Source organism: Oenanthe melanoleuca, chromosome 3, assembly GCF_029582105.1.
Source record: "Oenanthe melanoleuca isolate GR-GAL-2019-014 chromosome 3, OMel1.0, whole genome shotgun sequence".
Classification (NCBI taxonomy): Eukaryota; Metazoa; Chordata; class Aves; order Passeriformes; family Muscicapidae; genus Oenanthe; species Oenanthe melanoleuca.
In genome coordinates this window covers 14,786,521-14,803,596 of record NC_079336.1, presented here as the reverse complement: position 1 = coordinate 14,803,596, position 17,076 = coordinate 14,786,521, and the positions used below count along the sequence as shown (strand labels likewise).

The 17,076-nt window shown below is 42.0% G+C and overlaps 1 long non-coding RNA gene across 1 annotated transcript in view; it reads right to left on the bottom strand.

Moving 5' to 3' along the window:
• LOC130251576 (uncharacterized) overlaps nt 1-16,336 on the bottom strand; it is an 85,415-nt gene extending 69,079 nt beyond the window's left edge. Inside the window, exon 1 of the long non-coding RNA XR_008840182.1 lies at nt 16,232-16,336. This is a non-coding gene — a long non-coding RNA (uncharacterized LOC130251576). The remainder of the gene's footprint in view (nt 1-16,231) is intronic.
• Nucleotides 16,337-17,076: the final 740 nt, after the last annotated feature.

Genomic DNA, 17,076 nt, shown 5'->3' with positions numbered 1-17,076 from the left:
AGCACACACACTTCCCCTTCTGCACCCCAGCATAACATCCATCCCAGTGCCTCAGCCAGAGGGAAGCAGTATGGCCTACAAACAGACAGTGGGGGCATGGGACAAGTGACCAAAAGCTCTTCTTAGAGAAACTGTCTGTGGTATCCCTCCTGAGTACTCTTCACAGTCCTGGTCCCAGCACCTCAAGGCAGATATGGTAGAGTTACTGCTTGTCTGCTTGTGCAGATAGGGACAGCTAAACAATCAAAGGGATAGAATAGTTGCTCTAAAAAATAAGTGACTAAATATTAGAGCTTCCATTTGATGAGGAGCTAGCTGAGAGAGGTAATATAAGTAAAGTTTCTAGAATCACAAAGCAGAAATCATCAGCACCTTTTGCAATTCTATAACTAGGGGTCACTTGATGAAATTAGTAAATGATTGATTTAAAGGAAATAAAAGCAGTTCTTTACAAAGCACCTACTCAACTTCTGGAGCCTGCTGATGCAGAAGGGTGAGGAGGGAAACTGCAGGTGTAGGATCATTAAAAATGAGATAACTTGATGGACCATGAGTCCATAAGCAGATGCTGAAAGGGCTAAGCAGGGCTACAGTCTAACATCCCTAACACAACTGCTCCAGATGTGGGAAGGAAGTGAAGAAGAATGAATTGCAGAAAGTGATCAGGCTAGTATGGTCTCCCTAAATAACATTTCCTGTTTCTGCTTTCAGAGACACAACACCTGGGCAGCTGGACACTGGTCTGACTCAACTAGTGTCATTGCAAAGGTCTTTTTTACATTTTGTGAGTGTCATTCAGCCACCACTCAGATCCTAGAGCTTAGTGTTCATTCTACTGAAACAATGACTGCCACACTCTGCCAAAACTGGCATCAACCAAATCTGCTATTCAAAGTAAAGCATCTCAAGGTAGATGGAGCATAAGACCAAGTCATAGAGAACAAGGAACTGCTTTGAAGCAGAAACTCAGAGATATCTTATTTTTATCTGACACAAAAATTTCATAGTGTCTCCAGTATCAGAAGACACATTTTTTCAGTGAGTGACAATTAATGGTTGTTCTATGGGAGGGCTCCAACTGGATATAACAGACTACATGTAGTCACTGACAGCATGTGTGTTGGATTAGTTCCTGGAAAAAAGTATCCTTGTCTGCACTTACTGCAGTGAGGTGCACCATCATGATTCTTGAGATGTATGTTACTAACTCAGAAAAAGAGCAACAAAAACTACTGGTAGAACACTTATGCTCTTTATGTGTTAATTGACTTATTATTAGTGGAATTAGCCAAACAAACACCTTTAATCCTGACATATTTAAGTCTGTGATGTTTAAGAATACAAAGGTCCAAGTCTGAAGATATTCCTTCTATACTTGTAATTCCAGAGGGCTAGAGAGCTGTAAGTACAGTGACAGCTCCACCAGCACAGTTACTCAGAAACATTACTCAGGGTGCATCCAAGCCTGACCTGGGATAAATGCCAACAGTCCCAAGAAGAATAAAGAAGCACTTGATATACATGACCAACATCCTTAAAATACTTCTGGCAATTGGGGAAAAAAACTTGCTGCTTGTATAAAAATAGAAAGAAATGAAGAATAAATAACATCTGTAAAGAAACACTGCACAAGAAAAACATATGGAACTTCTATAGTAGATTATGCAAAAGAATACCCTTTACACAATAAATTTGTTTTACCTATCCATGAAAACCAGCTGCTGAGTCAGAGTCAGCCCACTCCATTTGTTCATTCTTTGGCTTTCAAGTTAACTAAAGTTTCTAGCACCTAACACAATGCTAACTGCTGATGCAGGACATATAGAGCAAGGACCAATACCACTCTATCTACAGCCCCCTCTGGTCCCTCTGAATTCAGACAGGACTTCATCTTGAGAAGTGATACCCGGCCTTGATGCAACAACTGCTGCAAGAAAAATGTGGAACTGAGAGCAACGCCCAGGCAAGTTTCAAGTCCTGGTAAGTAAACCCTGCTGTAGCACACACCAAAAGGATGGTTTCTACAAGGTCTTCTGCTTCCCTTTGGCACCAGGCAGTTACGAAGAGCAAAGTAATCACTATCCTCAAGAAATCACACACACAGTCTCCACAGCTCTGTATGTCTCCTCCTTTCCAGGCAGCAGTTTCCAAGCTGGTTAAAGCCAAGCGGTCCTGCATAGCAGAGAGCTGAGGTGTTGACTGGCCCCTTGGAAAGCAGGGGAGGGCAGGAGGAGGGGACACAAATCCCCAGCGCTGGTGAGGAAGATGCACTTGCTGTCTCTGAGGACAAATGCTAAAGAAGTTGGCCATTCTCTGTGTTTGGACACCTACTGACAACTGATCTCATCCTTTCTTGGAAAAAGCTTTTTAACTATTCAGTGCACTTTAGACCTCTTTATTCACAAATAGCTATTTCAAAGTAGCCTGGGGCATGGATGTATGGCATTGTGTTGCAATTGCCTCCACAACATTTGCAAAGGGATTGTTTATCTGTTAGGTATTATGCATCTCCCCCAGTTGCTTCTTCCTAGAGGCTACAATGAAGAACAATGCAATCGTGCTTGAAAGTCTTTTAACCCAATATACAAACAACCACCTCTCTGAACAGCTCACACAATGTATTTACAAAATTACTACACCCAATATTCCAAGATTTTGATGTAGTATCTCCTTGTCTGCCACTTACCTATAAACCTGTGGAGAAGTATGCCAAAGGTTATGCTGATAGAGGGAAAAGACTGGTGGTTTGAAATGGGACACTTGCACCTGGTCAGAATGGTGTTCATTCCTTGGTCAGTGCTGCTCAGCCCTATTCTCCATTGCTCTGACTGCCAGAAGATAAGGAGGAACTAAAGAAGATAAACCTGTCCCCTCAGCCAAGACTTGCAGGTGAAAACCTTCATTCTAGCTCCATCTTGCACGCCTGTAACAGTGTTTTCCACTGCAGCTTCTGTATGAGAACAAGCTGTTTGATTCAGTGACACTACATGAGACAGGAAAAAAATTCTCTTTGCTCCTCAATTACATTTATTAGATCTGTAACAAATGAAAGCAAATGAAAACATAATTTTGTTGGAATAAGAACCACAGGAGTTTATAAAGAAAGGCAGAATCCTTTGCAGCCTTGTTCACTGCATCCTATCCTGGATGAAACAGCACCTACTTCACATCTACTCAGGGATTTGACGCAGCAAGATAATCAGTTAATTCCAGTAACACTAATGAGCTGGAAAAAAATCTCCAACATGAAGAACAGCTTTACTAGCCACTCAGAAGAGAGGCTGCCTTAATACAGAAGTTTGCTGCCAACCCAGGGGCCTGCATTTGGGATGTCACAAAGAGCCTCCATGCCTGGCAAAAGCTGAGGATTCATGTAGGATCAATTGAAGCTGCAACAGGTTCCAAAATATCAGAAGGGACTTCACGTCCCTCTGAAAGATATTGAGAGGATCTGGGGCTCAGGTAGTGTTCTCTTTTCTCCTCCCAGTAGGGCACTGGGGCCCAGGCAGAGTGACAGAAGTGCACAGGATGAAGGGCTGGCAATAAGACTGGTGCCATGCTCAGAGATTTGGGTTCTGTGATCTGGAGCTGGGCATGCCAACAGCAGATGGGGCACACCTGCTCAGGTGGGGCAAGAGCATTTTGGGGAGCAAGCTGGTGGGACTTACTAGCCAGGGCTTTAAACTAGATGCAGTGAGGAAGGGGATGCTCTACCAGGTGTCAGTAAGGAACCAGGAAACAACAGGCCTAAAGCAGGGGAACACCTACAAATCATCCCAAAGGAATTGGAGAGGGCTCCTCCCAAAAGATGAGGAGATCAACAGCCTGGTTACATGAACACATGCAGCATGGGTAACAAGCAGGATGAGCTGGAAACCATGGTGCAATTAGAAAACTACAACCTAATTGCTATCACAGAAGCATGGTGGGATGTTTGTCATGTCTGACTGAAACATGGCAACCAAGGCCCACAAGCCTTTCAGAAGAGACAGGCTGGGAAGGGGGGCCAGGCGTTTGCACCGTGTTAAGGAGGGGATAGATTGTGAAGAGCTGCTGCTGAGTTACAGCCATGAACAGGTTGAGAGCTTGTGGGTAAAAATCTAGGACAGGACCAACAAAGGACACCTGGTAACGGGGGTCTACTCTAGCCCATCTGATCAGGAGAAGCCTGTTGAAGAGGTGTTTTTGCTTCACATACAGGAACCATCACATTTGCAAGTTCTCATCCTGATGGGTGATTTCACCACCTGGACATCTGCTAGGAAAGCAATACAGCAGGAGACTGCTGGAGTGTGTAGAGCACAGCACAGGTGTTGGACAAGGCAGCCAGGGCTGAGGCATTACTGGACCTGGTGCTCACCAATGTGGATGAGCTCACAAAGGGAATTAAGATTGGAGGCAGCCTGAGCTGTGGTGACCATGCTCCAGCCTGGTGAGGAGCAAAGCCAAGACCCTGAAGCCTGCAAGAGCAAACTTCCAGCTGTTTAAAGAATTGGTGAATGAGATCCCTGGGTAACTGGCCTTAAGGACACACAGGCTAAACAGAACTGGCAGCTCTTTAAGGCCATTTTTCTCATAATATTAGAGCTCTCAATCCCAGTGTGCAAGAAATCAAGCAAGGCAGGACAGAAACCAGCACAGCTGAGCAAGGATCTGCTTCTCAAACCGAGGAGTAAGAAAAAAATGCACAGGCAGTGGATGCAGGGACGGATCACCTGGAGAGAATACAGATTTTCCCAGCTAGAAGTATCTGGGTTTTGAGAAACAAAAGCCCAGAATATGAAGGAGATTGTGCTGCTGTTTCCAGTGGAGGAACGAGGAAAGATGGTTCAGAGTCTTCAGTCCTCAACATTTTCTAAAGTATAGACAACCAATTTACAGAATGTTCAACATCATATTAATCACATGTGTAAGTTTAGGGCCACAACATGATAAAAACACTGATTTTTTTTTATTTTTTTTTCTCCATAGCTCATAGTGTTCAACTCTGATCTGATAAAACCAGCAGATATTTTTGCCTTTTTCTTTCAAAGGGCGAACATGTTCTTTTACTCTCCCCTCAAAGACTCCTTTGACGTTTCACCTCTCTTGGTTTTTTTTTTTAGCTTCCAACAACAGCCACTTAGGGATTCTTAGAAATCAATGGTAAATGTGCAACATTTCTAATTTTTATCTCACTATTTTCAATCCTTCCTGCCTACTGCTGGTGGGGCTTGGGGCTTTTTTGTCATTTCTGTGCAAGTATTTTCAGCTTCTCCCTCATCTGTTCCATTCTGGAATGGCTGCTGTCCTTGCCACTTCTTTACATTTTTGCTTTCCACTTGAAGTTTGCATTTAGTATATACTTCATCCACACTGTTTCAAATCAAACCACTACCTGCCACTTTAGTTTGCATTGACTAACATGCATCCTCCCTACTAATTTCTGCCTCTACACTTAATCCATCACAACCACAGAAGACCCTTGAAATTTAGATTGCAGATAATTTGTAGGATTATAATCCACAGATACATAAATCAATAAAGAAATCTAGTTCAACCAAAGACCACCCATACTTCCCAAGCTAAAAATTAAACACCAAAGTAGTAAAATATTTCACTGGTTACTTCTGCATTTATCTTCTAGGTGTCTTTTTTGGCCCTCCATAAGAGCAGTACAGATAAGCATTAGGGCACAGAAAAAGAACACATCCATAAAATAAGATGCTCATTAACAGTAAATTTCAGCATCCAGATTCCTTGCTGATATGCCAAGAAAATCAAGATGAAGGACTGGCAGGAATTTCAGGCCTGCTGTATATACTCTTCTGTAATTTCTTTTAAGATGAGGTGGGAGAAAATGTGTTTAGTTGTTTGTAAGACTCTTTAAAAAGAAGCAAAGTTTTCTTTGAACTTCACAAACTTGCCAGTATTTTAGCTCAGGGCTGTTATATTGAACTGCTTGTTAAGTGCAGCAGGAACAATCTGTTGCACTATTAATTTAAGAGATCTATATACCTTCACTACTAATGATGCTGGCATTAAGAAAAGAGGGAGTGCATCCTTCATAAGACCTGATCCTGCAGTGAACTTCATGTTGGCAGGTTATGCATCAGTCAGGAACTTGCAGCTGGACCAAGTACCAAGTTCCTACTTTCTTTTCTTTATAGTTTGTTTACAGCTTAATTTCATGTCAATTTAGAAACTTCAGGGGATCACCAACTGATCATTGAGTTCAGTCAGAGGTGTGTCAGCAAGACATTTGAGTTCATTTGCATTTAGCTTATTTAGCCACATTAACTGCAGCCATAGCAAGTCCAGGTACCTGTGGAGGGCTGCTCACTAAAGGTAGAAACAACAGAAACAGAAAAACAAACAAAAGATTTCAATAAACAAAGCATCTGAGAACCTGCAGGGTGTTATACAGCACTGGAGCAGGTGCACAGTTGGATATGCATTGGCCTCCATCCCTGTGCTGGGTGTGCAGGCCACTCTGGAAAGGCATAGTATAGCAAAAAAATCACAATTATATAGGGTGGAAATTAGCTGCTGGAATAAGAGAAATAGTTTCAGTGTTTATCTGTTGGTGTCAGTTTTTAAATTCATGGTCAGTGACTGCTGAGCCTTGGAACTGACTCAGAGGCAGACATAGTTTGGGACTCTAGAGACTGAGCTTACTGGTTAGATGTTCACTGACTACAACTGGTGTCATTTGAGGTGCCAAGAAGATGAAGGCAGGCTCTCCTCAGTGGTGCCAACAGGAAGACAATGGGCAGAAACAGATGTACAGGAAGTTCCACCTGAACATGAGGAGGAACAGCCCTCCTGCACAAGTGACTGGAACAGGTTGCCCAGAGAGGCTGTGGATCTCCCTCACCAGAGATACTCAAGAACAATCTGGACACAAATCATCTAGGATGACCCTGCAGGAGCAGGGAGGTTGGAACAGAGCCCTTCCAACCTGACTCATTCTGTGATTCTGTGGTGTGTCTCATCCAAATTCCAAAATCCTGCTCCTGAACAAACAAATCTGCAAGACTCCGTTTTAATCATTTGGGCTTTGTGAGAGAGGGAAATATAAAAACATACTTCCTACCACTGACAAGAAACACCCTGTGTGATTGCAGTGCAAGGGATGGACTGAAGGATACAGAAGGTCTTATGGATGTTTGGGGAGAACAGAAAGGTGCATTCTAGAAAAGCAGACAAAAACAGCAAACCAAATTTGCTGGGCTCCAGCAAAAGCCTACAACCTTGTCACAGATACTCATAAATAAAGGAAGCCTTTGAAATGTATGTTACATGCAGCAGGTTATTGCTGATGAGCCTCAAATGGGGGAGCAGTGACAGATTAGGCAGCTTCTCTTCTAGTTAGAAACACACCTCAACTGGTTTTGGGCAAAAAAACTCCCCAGTTCTGTTTCTCATTGGAATTGACTCCTCACAATTAAGGCTAATCCTTAATCTGATGTTTACTCAGTTTACTGCTTTTCTGCATTCTGCATTGTCCACATCTGGCATTACACTTTGTATTTATTTTAGTCAATATACATTTATTCATCAGCTGTGTTTGTTCTAGCTGTGGTTGAGATGGCAATTTCATTCTAAGTCTCTGCATACATCAATGGATACATTACCTTTCAGCTGAACTTTCTCATGCTTGTTCTCAAGCCAGAACTTGCATATTTTTCCTGAAAGTTAGAAGTAAACATGCACTCCTTTCCAAACCTCTCATATTTAAATGTGAGAACACAACATTTTAACAAAATGCTTTTCATATAGAGGTTTTTTTTTTTTATTTCTCTTTTTGAGTCTTTCAATTTTAAAGCAACTCTGAAGTTATAGGAACAAGTGTTTCTTCAAATGCTATCACAAATGTGAGAAATGCACAAGACTGTCTAGGAAAGGTAAGGTTTATAAGGAAAAGGAGCACCACCACTCATTTGTGCATGAACTCCAAGGAGAGTGAAGCATGTGACTGTGAGAAAGTTTGAGTCACATTTGCATACAAATAGTTAAAGAGCACTCAAATGAGTCATGAAAATTCACTCTGTTTCTAAAAATGAGTGGAAATGCTAATGCAATGGTAAGGCTGAGATTTCAACTGATGATAAGCAAAAATATTTACTGTTCTGGTTTCAAAGAGACTCTAACTTCTGCTCATTATTCCTACCTACTACAAGAGCCCATGCAGCATTCATTCAATTCAGATCTTGCCAATATTGCTCTACATGCATTTTTTTATTATATGGGTATTTTTTTAAGGGAGGGTGGATATTTTTATTTTGTGCAATACCACATTATTTTTCCTGCATTAATCATGAAGTATGTTATATCACAAGGGGTAATAATGATATCTTATGAAGAAATCATAAATACACTTTAATTCTGTGCCCTGGTAAAAACAGAATGGTCTAGGATGGTCTAATGAGTTGTTCAGGAAAGCAAGGAAGGTGTCAGCACTGAGATTTGTGCAAAAAGAAAGATGGGAGGGGAAAAGAGATACCCCTTTTTTGGAAGAAGGTGTGGGTGTTTACTTGCAGAGCTGTGTAAAGGCAGTATTAGAGGATGATGGAAAGTCAGTTAGGATGAGTAGTTTTCTGTCACTACAATGACAAAAAAATTTCATAAAGTTAAAAAGATGTGAGTGCTGTCCATGTCCAGGGCCCAGGAGACAAAGGCTTACCACAGCTTGAGGAGATCACTCTATATTTACAGGCATTTATAAAAGCCAAGGTAATGCAGCAAAGAGCAGAAAGTACAAAGGATTATTCTTTCTCCAGTACCAAGTGGAGCAGCTGAACAACTCAGAAAGATGACTCTGACAACCCTGCTCCCATCCCAGCTACCATCAGCACCCATCCACACCACAGGTAACACTTGTATTGCTCCAGGGGAATACATCACGTGAGGACTACGGGAACGAAGTACTGCCTGACTTTTGCATCTGTCATCCTCACAAGCTGCCTGGTTTTAAAACATTAGCAAAAATGGCAAGGTAACAGCTTGTGTTTGTTCTGTCATCCCCCCACTTCAAGACCCCTGACGCACTGAGAGACAGACTGCGGGTCAGGTTCTGCTCTGCCCTGTTCTTTCTGTCGTTATTTACACCTGAACAAACTGAGTGGAAAACATGCAAAATGGTACCATTTTGTTTTGATAGTGTTTTACCCTCACTTCACAGGGGTGAGAATGAATAGACAGGGTGCAAGGCAGTGGAGAATCAGGGATTCTGTATATTAAAAAACAGTGCAGACAGCCGCAGAAAGTGTCAAACACCATACAAAAGGACTGCTCATGCATTCATGCTCAGCATCTGTGATCTGGACAGTATAAACAGAAGTCACTGTCTTTGGGCTGTGCAGATTTTACAGGGTTTTGTTTATATAATTTAAAAATCAGCAGACCTGCAGGGCTGAATGTCGCAGGATGCTTTGCAAACAGCAATCTCACCGTTTCAGAAGCTTCTGGAGCTTACAAGAGGAATTCCCTCATTATTGATAGATGGCGAAGGCTATTGTCAGATGACAGATACTGGCTCTCTGCCATATGATGCTGGAGCCCACAACATTAATTAAAAACCCTAAAACAACTTGAAGAATTGCCTGTCTGATTAGCTAGGATGCCTTCCCCTTCCATATGGAGTTGGGCAAGTAATATCAACTAGGAGGGAAGATTTTCTGCCACTATGAATGATTAAGATCTGTGGCTTCATGTGCAAGAAAGCCACCTCCCCAAAAGAGATCTTCAATGCTTTACAGCCCAGATGTGCTAACAAAGCCTGGAAGGATGGACTCTGCCTTGGTCCCTCAGCCAGGCACAGGAGCTGAATTTGCAGATGTGCAAGAGCCAGGAAGGATGGGAGCAGCACGGTGGCTAAAAGCAAACTGGGCCAGTTGGGAGTGAAGGAGAGGGAAGGTACCAACTAACAGAGCCAAGAGCTGCTCTGTCCATGTCAGCTTCCACTGACAGCTGATGGTTACTAAAATGGCATCATGGCCTTGCTGTCCCCAGCAGGGAAGGGGATGACAGCAGATACACAGTAGGAATAACCTGAATAATGTTTTCACACAGGCTGCCTAGAAAACAACTGAACTTCCACTCTGCCCAGCTCCTGTCAGCAAAGCCCCACTGATAGGAGGGGTGGAGTGCAACTTAAAGAGTCATTTGGAAGTGAGTGGCTGGAAAGAGTTCTCCAGACCTTTGTCCCACAAATAAAGGATAGGACACAGGAAAATGTGAAGATATGTGTGCAGTAAAAGGATGAACATGTGGTACAGGCCAGCATCACTACCAGAGCAAAGGCCATGTTCAGCTATGCAGTAAGTTAATAGTGCTAAAGAGTGGATCAAGAGTCCAAAAAAAGAGCAAGAGTTTTTTTTGCCTGGAGCACAGAGGATGATAGGTGAAGTTAGTGGTTGTAGATGCAGGTTTTCCTCTTTAAACACCTGGGTTTGTGAACTGATGGCATTTTTTGTTGTTTGGAAGTCTCCCTCATACTGCAAGCACTCTTCAGAGCTATTAAGTTGAACAGCCACTAGTTAAAGCACTTAAAGATGGGCTCTGACAGGTTTCCCAAGCTGCTTCAGAAATGTATTTGGCAAATAAATTCCTCCTCATCTGCTAATTTCAGACTTTTAAAATAATTTAGCTCTCAAGTACATAACACAATGTTATTATCTTGTTCTTTACAATCTGAGGGCAGAATCTATTTAGAACGTGAGCAGGCTGGCTATGTGCAAGTGACAAGCTTTAGATAAAATTCACTTGCCAACCCAGAGCAGTGAAACAAATTCCTCTCTGCTCTCACAGGCACCTGTTACACTAGCCAAGAACCAGCCACATCCCACATACACATTCACAAACACACCTGAAGCTGAATCCAAAGCTGTGACCCGACAGGGAGAGTCTTCCTGGGTCTCACTGGATTTGCACCAGGCCCCACAGGTGTAAAGCATGAAGACTACAGAGTCTCCATCAAAGGAGTTTCCAGTGCCTGTTTCATGTCTTACCCACAGCCACCCCCATAACAGCTGATTCACACAGACAGCCTGCTTATTCTATACAGGAATGTACATTTGCAGCTTATATACATGCACTTCACTCCACAAAACATTACCAAAATAGCAGAAAAGAGAGAAATTGGCACACTCCAGACTGCTCCTTAAAACAATTCTGTAAGGTGTGTTGCTGCTCTCAGTACAGAGCAGAGAGTGTCATGTCCCCAGGTAGCCATGCCTTTATATGGTTTAAAAAAGGAGCATCTGCACTACAGCAAAGTAAAACACCCAGTCAATAAAAAATTACCAAAAACTTTCCCACTAAATTTTTTCCTTAATAGAATCTATAAAAGCACTTCTGAAAACAAAGCAGAAGCTCACATAAAAAGAAATACAATCATGCTTAAGAAGAAAACCAAAATTATTCTCCTGAAGATTTTCTCAGGAAATTCTCAGAGAAGTGGTCTGATGCTTACAAGGTCTGTCAAAACCAAGGCTTTATATCCCATTCTTTCCAGTTCAGACTGCAATTCAGAATTTCCATTGCACCAGGTGAATGTCCCAAATGACCATTTCTGGAGTGTTTCTTGTCAGGGGGTTATAAGAACCTCACTGGATCAACCCAGAACCTATGTCTCCCATAATCTAGCAAATTGATTTAACCAGGGCTAAAATCACCACAGTTTATCTCACAAGCTGTCCTGACAGGAGACAGAAATACAAGAAACTTCTTCAGAAGCATTCACTTTCTGGATAGTGTTGCTTATTTTAGCTTGACATTTCAAATGAAAGAAATCTAAATTGATGAAGAAACCTGAAACTTGGATTCTCCCTCTCCTGTTCCCCTTTAATCCTTAGACTTCCTTGTTCCTGCTCCAAGTCCTCCTCCAGCTGTAACTGGTACTTTCTCTGGTCTCTGGCAGTCACCCTACTGTCACTGCACCACCTTGTGATTTCCCAGCTGGAGAGCAGAAGGTAGAATCTATGGGCCCTGAAAAACTGGAAAGGACACCAGAACACCTATAATTACAATTATTACTTCTGCCACCCCATAATCTTTTCCCACATTTATTAGAATATATTCTTTACTACCCTCAAAAGGGATATTTCCCTTTAAAAAAAGAAAAAAAAAAAAAAAACAGTTATCTTTAAACCAATGGTAATATGTGAAGCAGCTGGTCAGAAAATGTACTGGCTACTAACTCTAGTTCTGGCTGCCAAACTTGTGATCGATGGGACCTGTTACTTCAGTGGTGTTTTTGTCATAATTTAGATCTTTAAGGACAATTCCCATTGGATTAAGGACTTCCCATGTGATAAACAGTCTCCTGACACAGCTCTGCTCTAAATGACTTGTCCATCAGCTCACATAAAAAAAACTTTGTGGCAGAGACATGGATCAAGTCCTCCAGGACATAATTCATCTGTTTTAAGGAGCATCTTCCTTCTTTGTGTACCTTCTACTAGAGCTGAGGTAAGGCTTCCACAGAAAACCACCTCCCTCCCCATGTAAGCCCCACCCATGCCACAAAGGAATACTGAGCCCTGCTGGTGTAGATTGTACAGCTGGTATAGATTGTAACAGGCAGAATAACAACAGGCAGAAATGCACAAAACTCACAACTATGAGCATCTAGCATGAGCAAGTGGAGAACTGTCAAGAAAATCTGAGAACCAACCCTGACACGAGACATCCATCAAGGCCAGGGTGTCTAGTTAAACAATATGCTGTCTGAGCTAAGGACAGCTGGACTCAAAAATCAAGACAGTATCAAGGATAGAGTTAGGCTTTTAGACCACTGTATTAGGTAGAAATAAGTCATCACAGAAGCAGCGATTTTCTCAATTGTGTAAACTGAGTCTTTAAAGACAGACTTAGATGCAGACATCAACCAGACACATGCCATAAATCAAGTGAGGTGAATCCCATCTCCGGAGCCAAGAGACCTGTGAAAAGGAATCAGGAACACAAAACTATCACTAATGAAGTGAAAACAAGCAGAGTGATAAGGCAGGAAGAAAAGAAACTGCTAAAAGTCCAAATTCTGATTGTTCAATGGAGAACAGCTGAGAAGCTCAGCTAGGTATAAACGAGCTGTATTTTTCTGGCTCAAAGTGTTTCAACAAGTTTGTGCATCCTTTTCATATTTTCAGATCTCTTGTCTCTGCTGTAAACAATAGCTCGAGGCCTTAAATTAATTTTAGTCCATTCCAAATTATTTTATGTTGCCAAATTTAAACATATAACCTCAGTATTTTGATAAAAGAAGTAGAAGAGTTTCTCAACCATGTGTTTTGGAAAAGCTGAAGGCATTCAGATTTATGGAGTGATTGACATGAACATTGTGGTGGCATCACTTCCAATTGTATTTGTAGCTAAAAACTCATCAGGAGAACATATCGCTGAAATTTTGCCAATCTGGATACTTATTTTCCACAATTGTTTCTACAATGTAAAATTTGCAAAATGACTGTACAACAAGCCTTTGGTGACCTTTAACTAAAATTGTCTTTCCCTGGAATCATCCATTTGAAAAGAGTATGTGTGCACCAAACTCAGACCAGCATAGAAAACACTTGCACTCCAGTAACTGATAAGAAAGCTGGGTGACCTTTTGCTGATCTCTGATGAAACAATTAAGTACATAGTTGGGATTTATGATGTAGTACACCACAGCACTATTCCACATTATCAAAAATTTGAAAACTACAGCTTTTTGAAACTGAAAATTACAGGCTAATCTCTTCAGAGCTATCATTAAAGGTGATATTTTTAAAGACATCCAATCTCCAGTTTTAGAAGCTAGAGACAAATTTTTCTGGGTATCCAAGTGTATAAAATGCAGTATACACTTAGTCCATTTTCTATAGTATTTCACTTTCTTTGATTTAAATACAGAGCCTTTCAGCTTTCTTTTTGTAGCTTTGTAATATCTTCAAACAATTTTTATGCATATTTTACACATCTAGCTCCTCCCTTAGAAGTAGTACATCATGCTTCAAGTCAGACCATCCACAAAAGAAGTGCACAAAATGACATATAATAGTTCCACACTTACATTTCTGACACCTGGCACCAGGATCCACAAGCTCAGACTAGGGACACACATGGCCACAAGTGTTTAAGCTCTACAGGCTCAGCAAGACTTCATCCCAAGACATTTCACCCCAGCTATCCACGTCCAGCCTTCCAATGGAAGGAATGACCACGATGCAGAGACAGAACTCAACTAACCTTGACTACATACCCAAATTTTAAAGACTAAATTCGGGTATGATGAATCAGAAAAATTAGTCATCCACAGTGGAATCCACCTCGCCTGGCATCTCTAAGTGAGGCTTCTGGCTGAAATTGCTTGTCTGGCTCCTGCTGAGAACTGATGGCGAGCAACGGCCCCCAGCGAGGAGATTGACTGCATCCTGAGAGAGGTGTCAGATGGGCACAGAATGAATCACTCCCTGCAGGTGTCTCTTGTTCTCTCGTCCCACTGACTATAGAGAGATGAGACATAAAACCTCTAAATAGCTGAGATAAGGTGAGATGAACCTCACCCTCAAGAATGGGTGAGTCTGCCAGTCCAGCAGGCCCAGACTTCGGGCTTCTTGCCATCCAGGAGATGCCTTTACCCCTGAGCTACAGTGTTAGGCTCCCTCTTGTTTATAATGCCTCTGGCCCTCTGAAATTTGCATCTGTTTCTTTACTGTGGCAAGCTTGAACAGGATGGGTGGGTGTCCTCCACCTTAGCCTTATCTCTGGTCGTTAGGGTTGCTTTGCAAGCAGGAGGGAGTTTATATCACCTCTGATGAGGAGAACATTGAATCTGCATCACTCACTTCCAGGACAAGTGCTCTCATGAGAAAAATTGCTTATGAGAAAGCAGCAGTTCCTTTCCTTCTTTGCCCCTGAACTTTCCAGCAGCTCCAGCTGCTGCACCTTGTGCTAAGCTCCATGCTGTCAGAGTGCATTTAACCATGATCCTGCACACACCTCCTGGCCCAGGCCTCTCCAGAGATTCAGACACCTATTTTGTGTGTCCCAGGTGGGTTTAGGCAGGCGACAGTCACTAACAAAGTCAGCTTAACCTAGATAATGCTCATTCTGGGCCAATAAAGCAGCAAAGTTTTAACAGCCTAGGAAACTTCACTAGAACTCACGTGGTTCAACAGGACTCGTGAGGGTGCATGTGCATTTGGGATGTGGTGCACATATTCTGTTAAACTCCACTTCCAGGACCCAAACCCTGAGTGAAATTAGGCTTTCCTGACCATACTTTTTTTTTCTGTACGTTAGTTAAAAAGGACTGAGAATGCTGTGTGTCCTGTGTTGACATAACCTATAACAATAGCTTTGGAAAAGTTAAATTAGTACTGCCTGCTTAATATTACAAAGCTTTCCACCATTGAACTGAGGTATTCTTCCTGAAGACAACAGGAAGGCCAGATTGACCAACAATTAGATGCCAGTTGCAGAACAGACTCAATTTCTCCTCTATGTACATGAACCATTATTAATATTGAGAAAAAACAAAATACACACAGCATGCTACGTAAACATGCTTATACTTGAAATTATCATGATTTTACAATTTGGAGGGTGGAGTGGGGTGCATGTGCTTAAAACCATAACTGGAACAGATTTGCAAAATCTTCTCCCATCAAGCCAATCCCCAATTCCTCCTTTTTTTTCAGTGAAATTAAGCCAAGTGTTTTGTGATCTTATTCCCACAGGCCTGTACCTAAAGATCAAAATTAGGCCAAAGTGGGAGGCGCACGGGAGCTGGACCAACCAGCTAGATAATTAACAAAAGAATAAGCCCATTTTTAACTCCTTGGTTTATTCCTTATTGCATGTGAGGTACTGTCAGTAATCTCCTGCCTGGCCCCTTCTCCCTTTTTTATCCTGAATAGATTTTCCAGAGAATTGGTGGGGAGTGCAAAATCTGCAACATTTTAGACCTACATCAATTTAAAGGTAGAAAAGCTACATTAGATGAAAACCACCTGCTACATAAGCCGTGCACTAATAAGTGAACTTGCTTGATCCCAAATTTTAGCACAACCATGCTAAGTTAGAGAGCCACCTAAATGGTTCACTATAAACATTTAAAGAGGACAATATGTAACTTAATTTAAAAATAGATGTTGCATTAATAAAATAGTTAAAGATTTTTCTAAAGAAATGTATTTGGCTTTGAATAAAAACATAAGAGTTAATACATGGATCTAATACACCTTGTACCAGTAGAACTTACTATGCCAGAGAGATGCTGCTCTCAGAAAGATTTCATGGCAATTTTCTTCAAGTAGAATCAGGTAAGCAATAGCCCTTTGCAGATAGCAGTTTGTGTAGCAAAGCCTTCAGGGCACTGGTCCTACTTACAAAAAAAGAGAAATAAACATTAGAACTAAAGCATCTGAATTTGGATTTGGTATAAATGTTGCAGCAAAACCATGCAATTCACATGGAAACACCCATCTATGCAGGGTAATGCTGGAAAATACAGTTTGAGTAAAAGTCATTTTACTACACAGCAGCAGTTTAGGAATATGATCATAAAATGATACACATGTCAAAAGAGAATCCAAACAAAGGCCTGCCTTTCCTATTGTCCAAAATGGAGATGTCTCAAAAGAATGAAAAAAACACTTATGTTTTCCAAAATACTTCCAAAGCATCCAAACATCACACGGGTTGGGATTAACAGCAGCAGATGAGGGATGCTTAAAAGCGGGGATGAAGGGAATGATGCTGTGTGAAAGCAACATTATTCAAAAGCACAATGAGAAAGAGGAAAAGAGATCTTCAAAGTTGGTGGATCTGTGGCATTTGCAAATAGGGCTCAGAAGAGAATGGAGTTTGGAAATGGGTCTCAGAGATGTACCCATACATTCCTTGGAGCAGCACCCGGAGGGTTTCGGCGCGGGGTGGGTGGAAATGGTGGGCAGGGCATTCTGGAGCCCAGTAAAGGAGCTGGAGGCGAGGGAGCTGCGGTGCCAGCCCCTCTGCCAGGGGCAGCACGGGGGCGCCGGGCAGCAGGATCGTGCTGCCAGCAGCACAGCTGTGCGCGGTCTGCGCAGCAGGGACGTGTCACCCTGC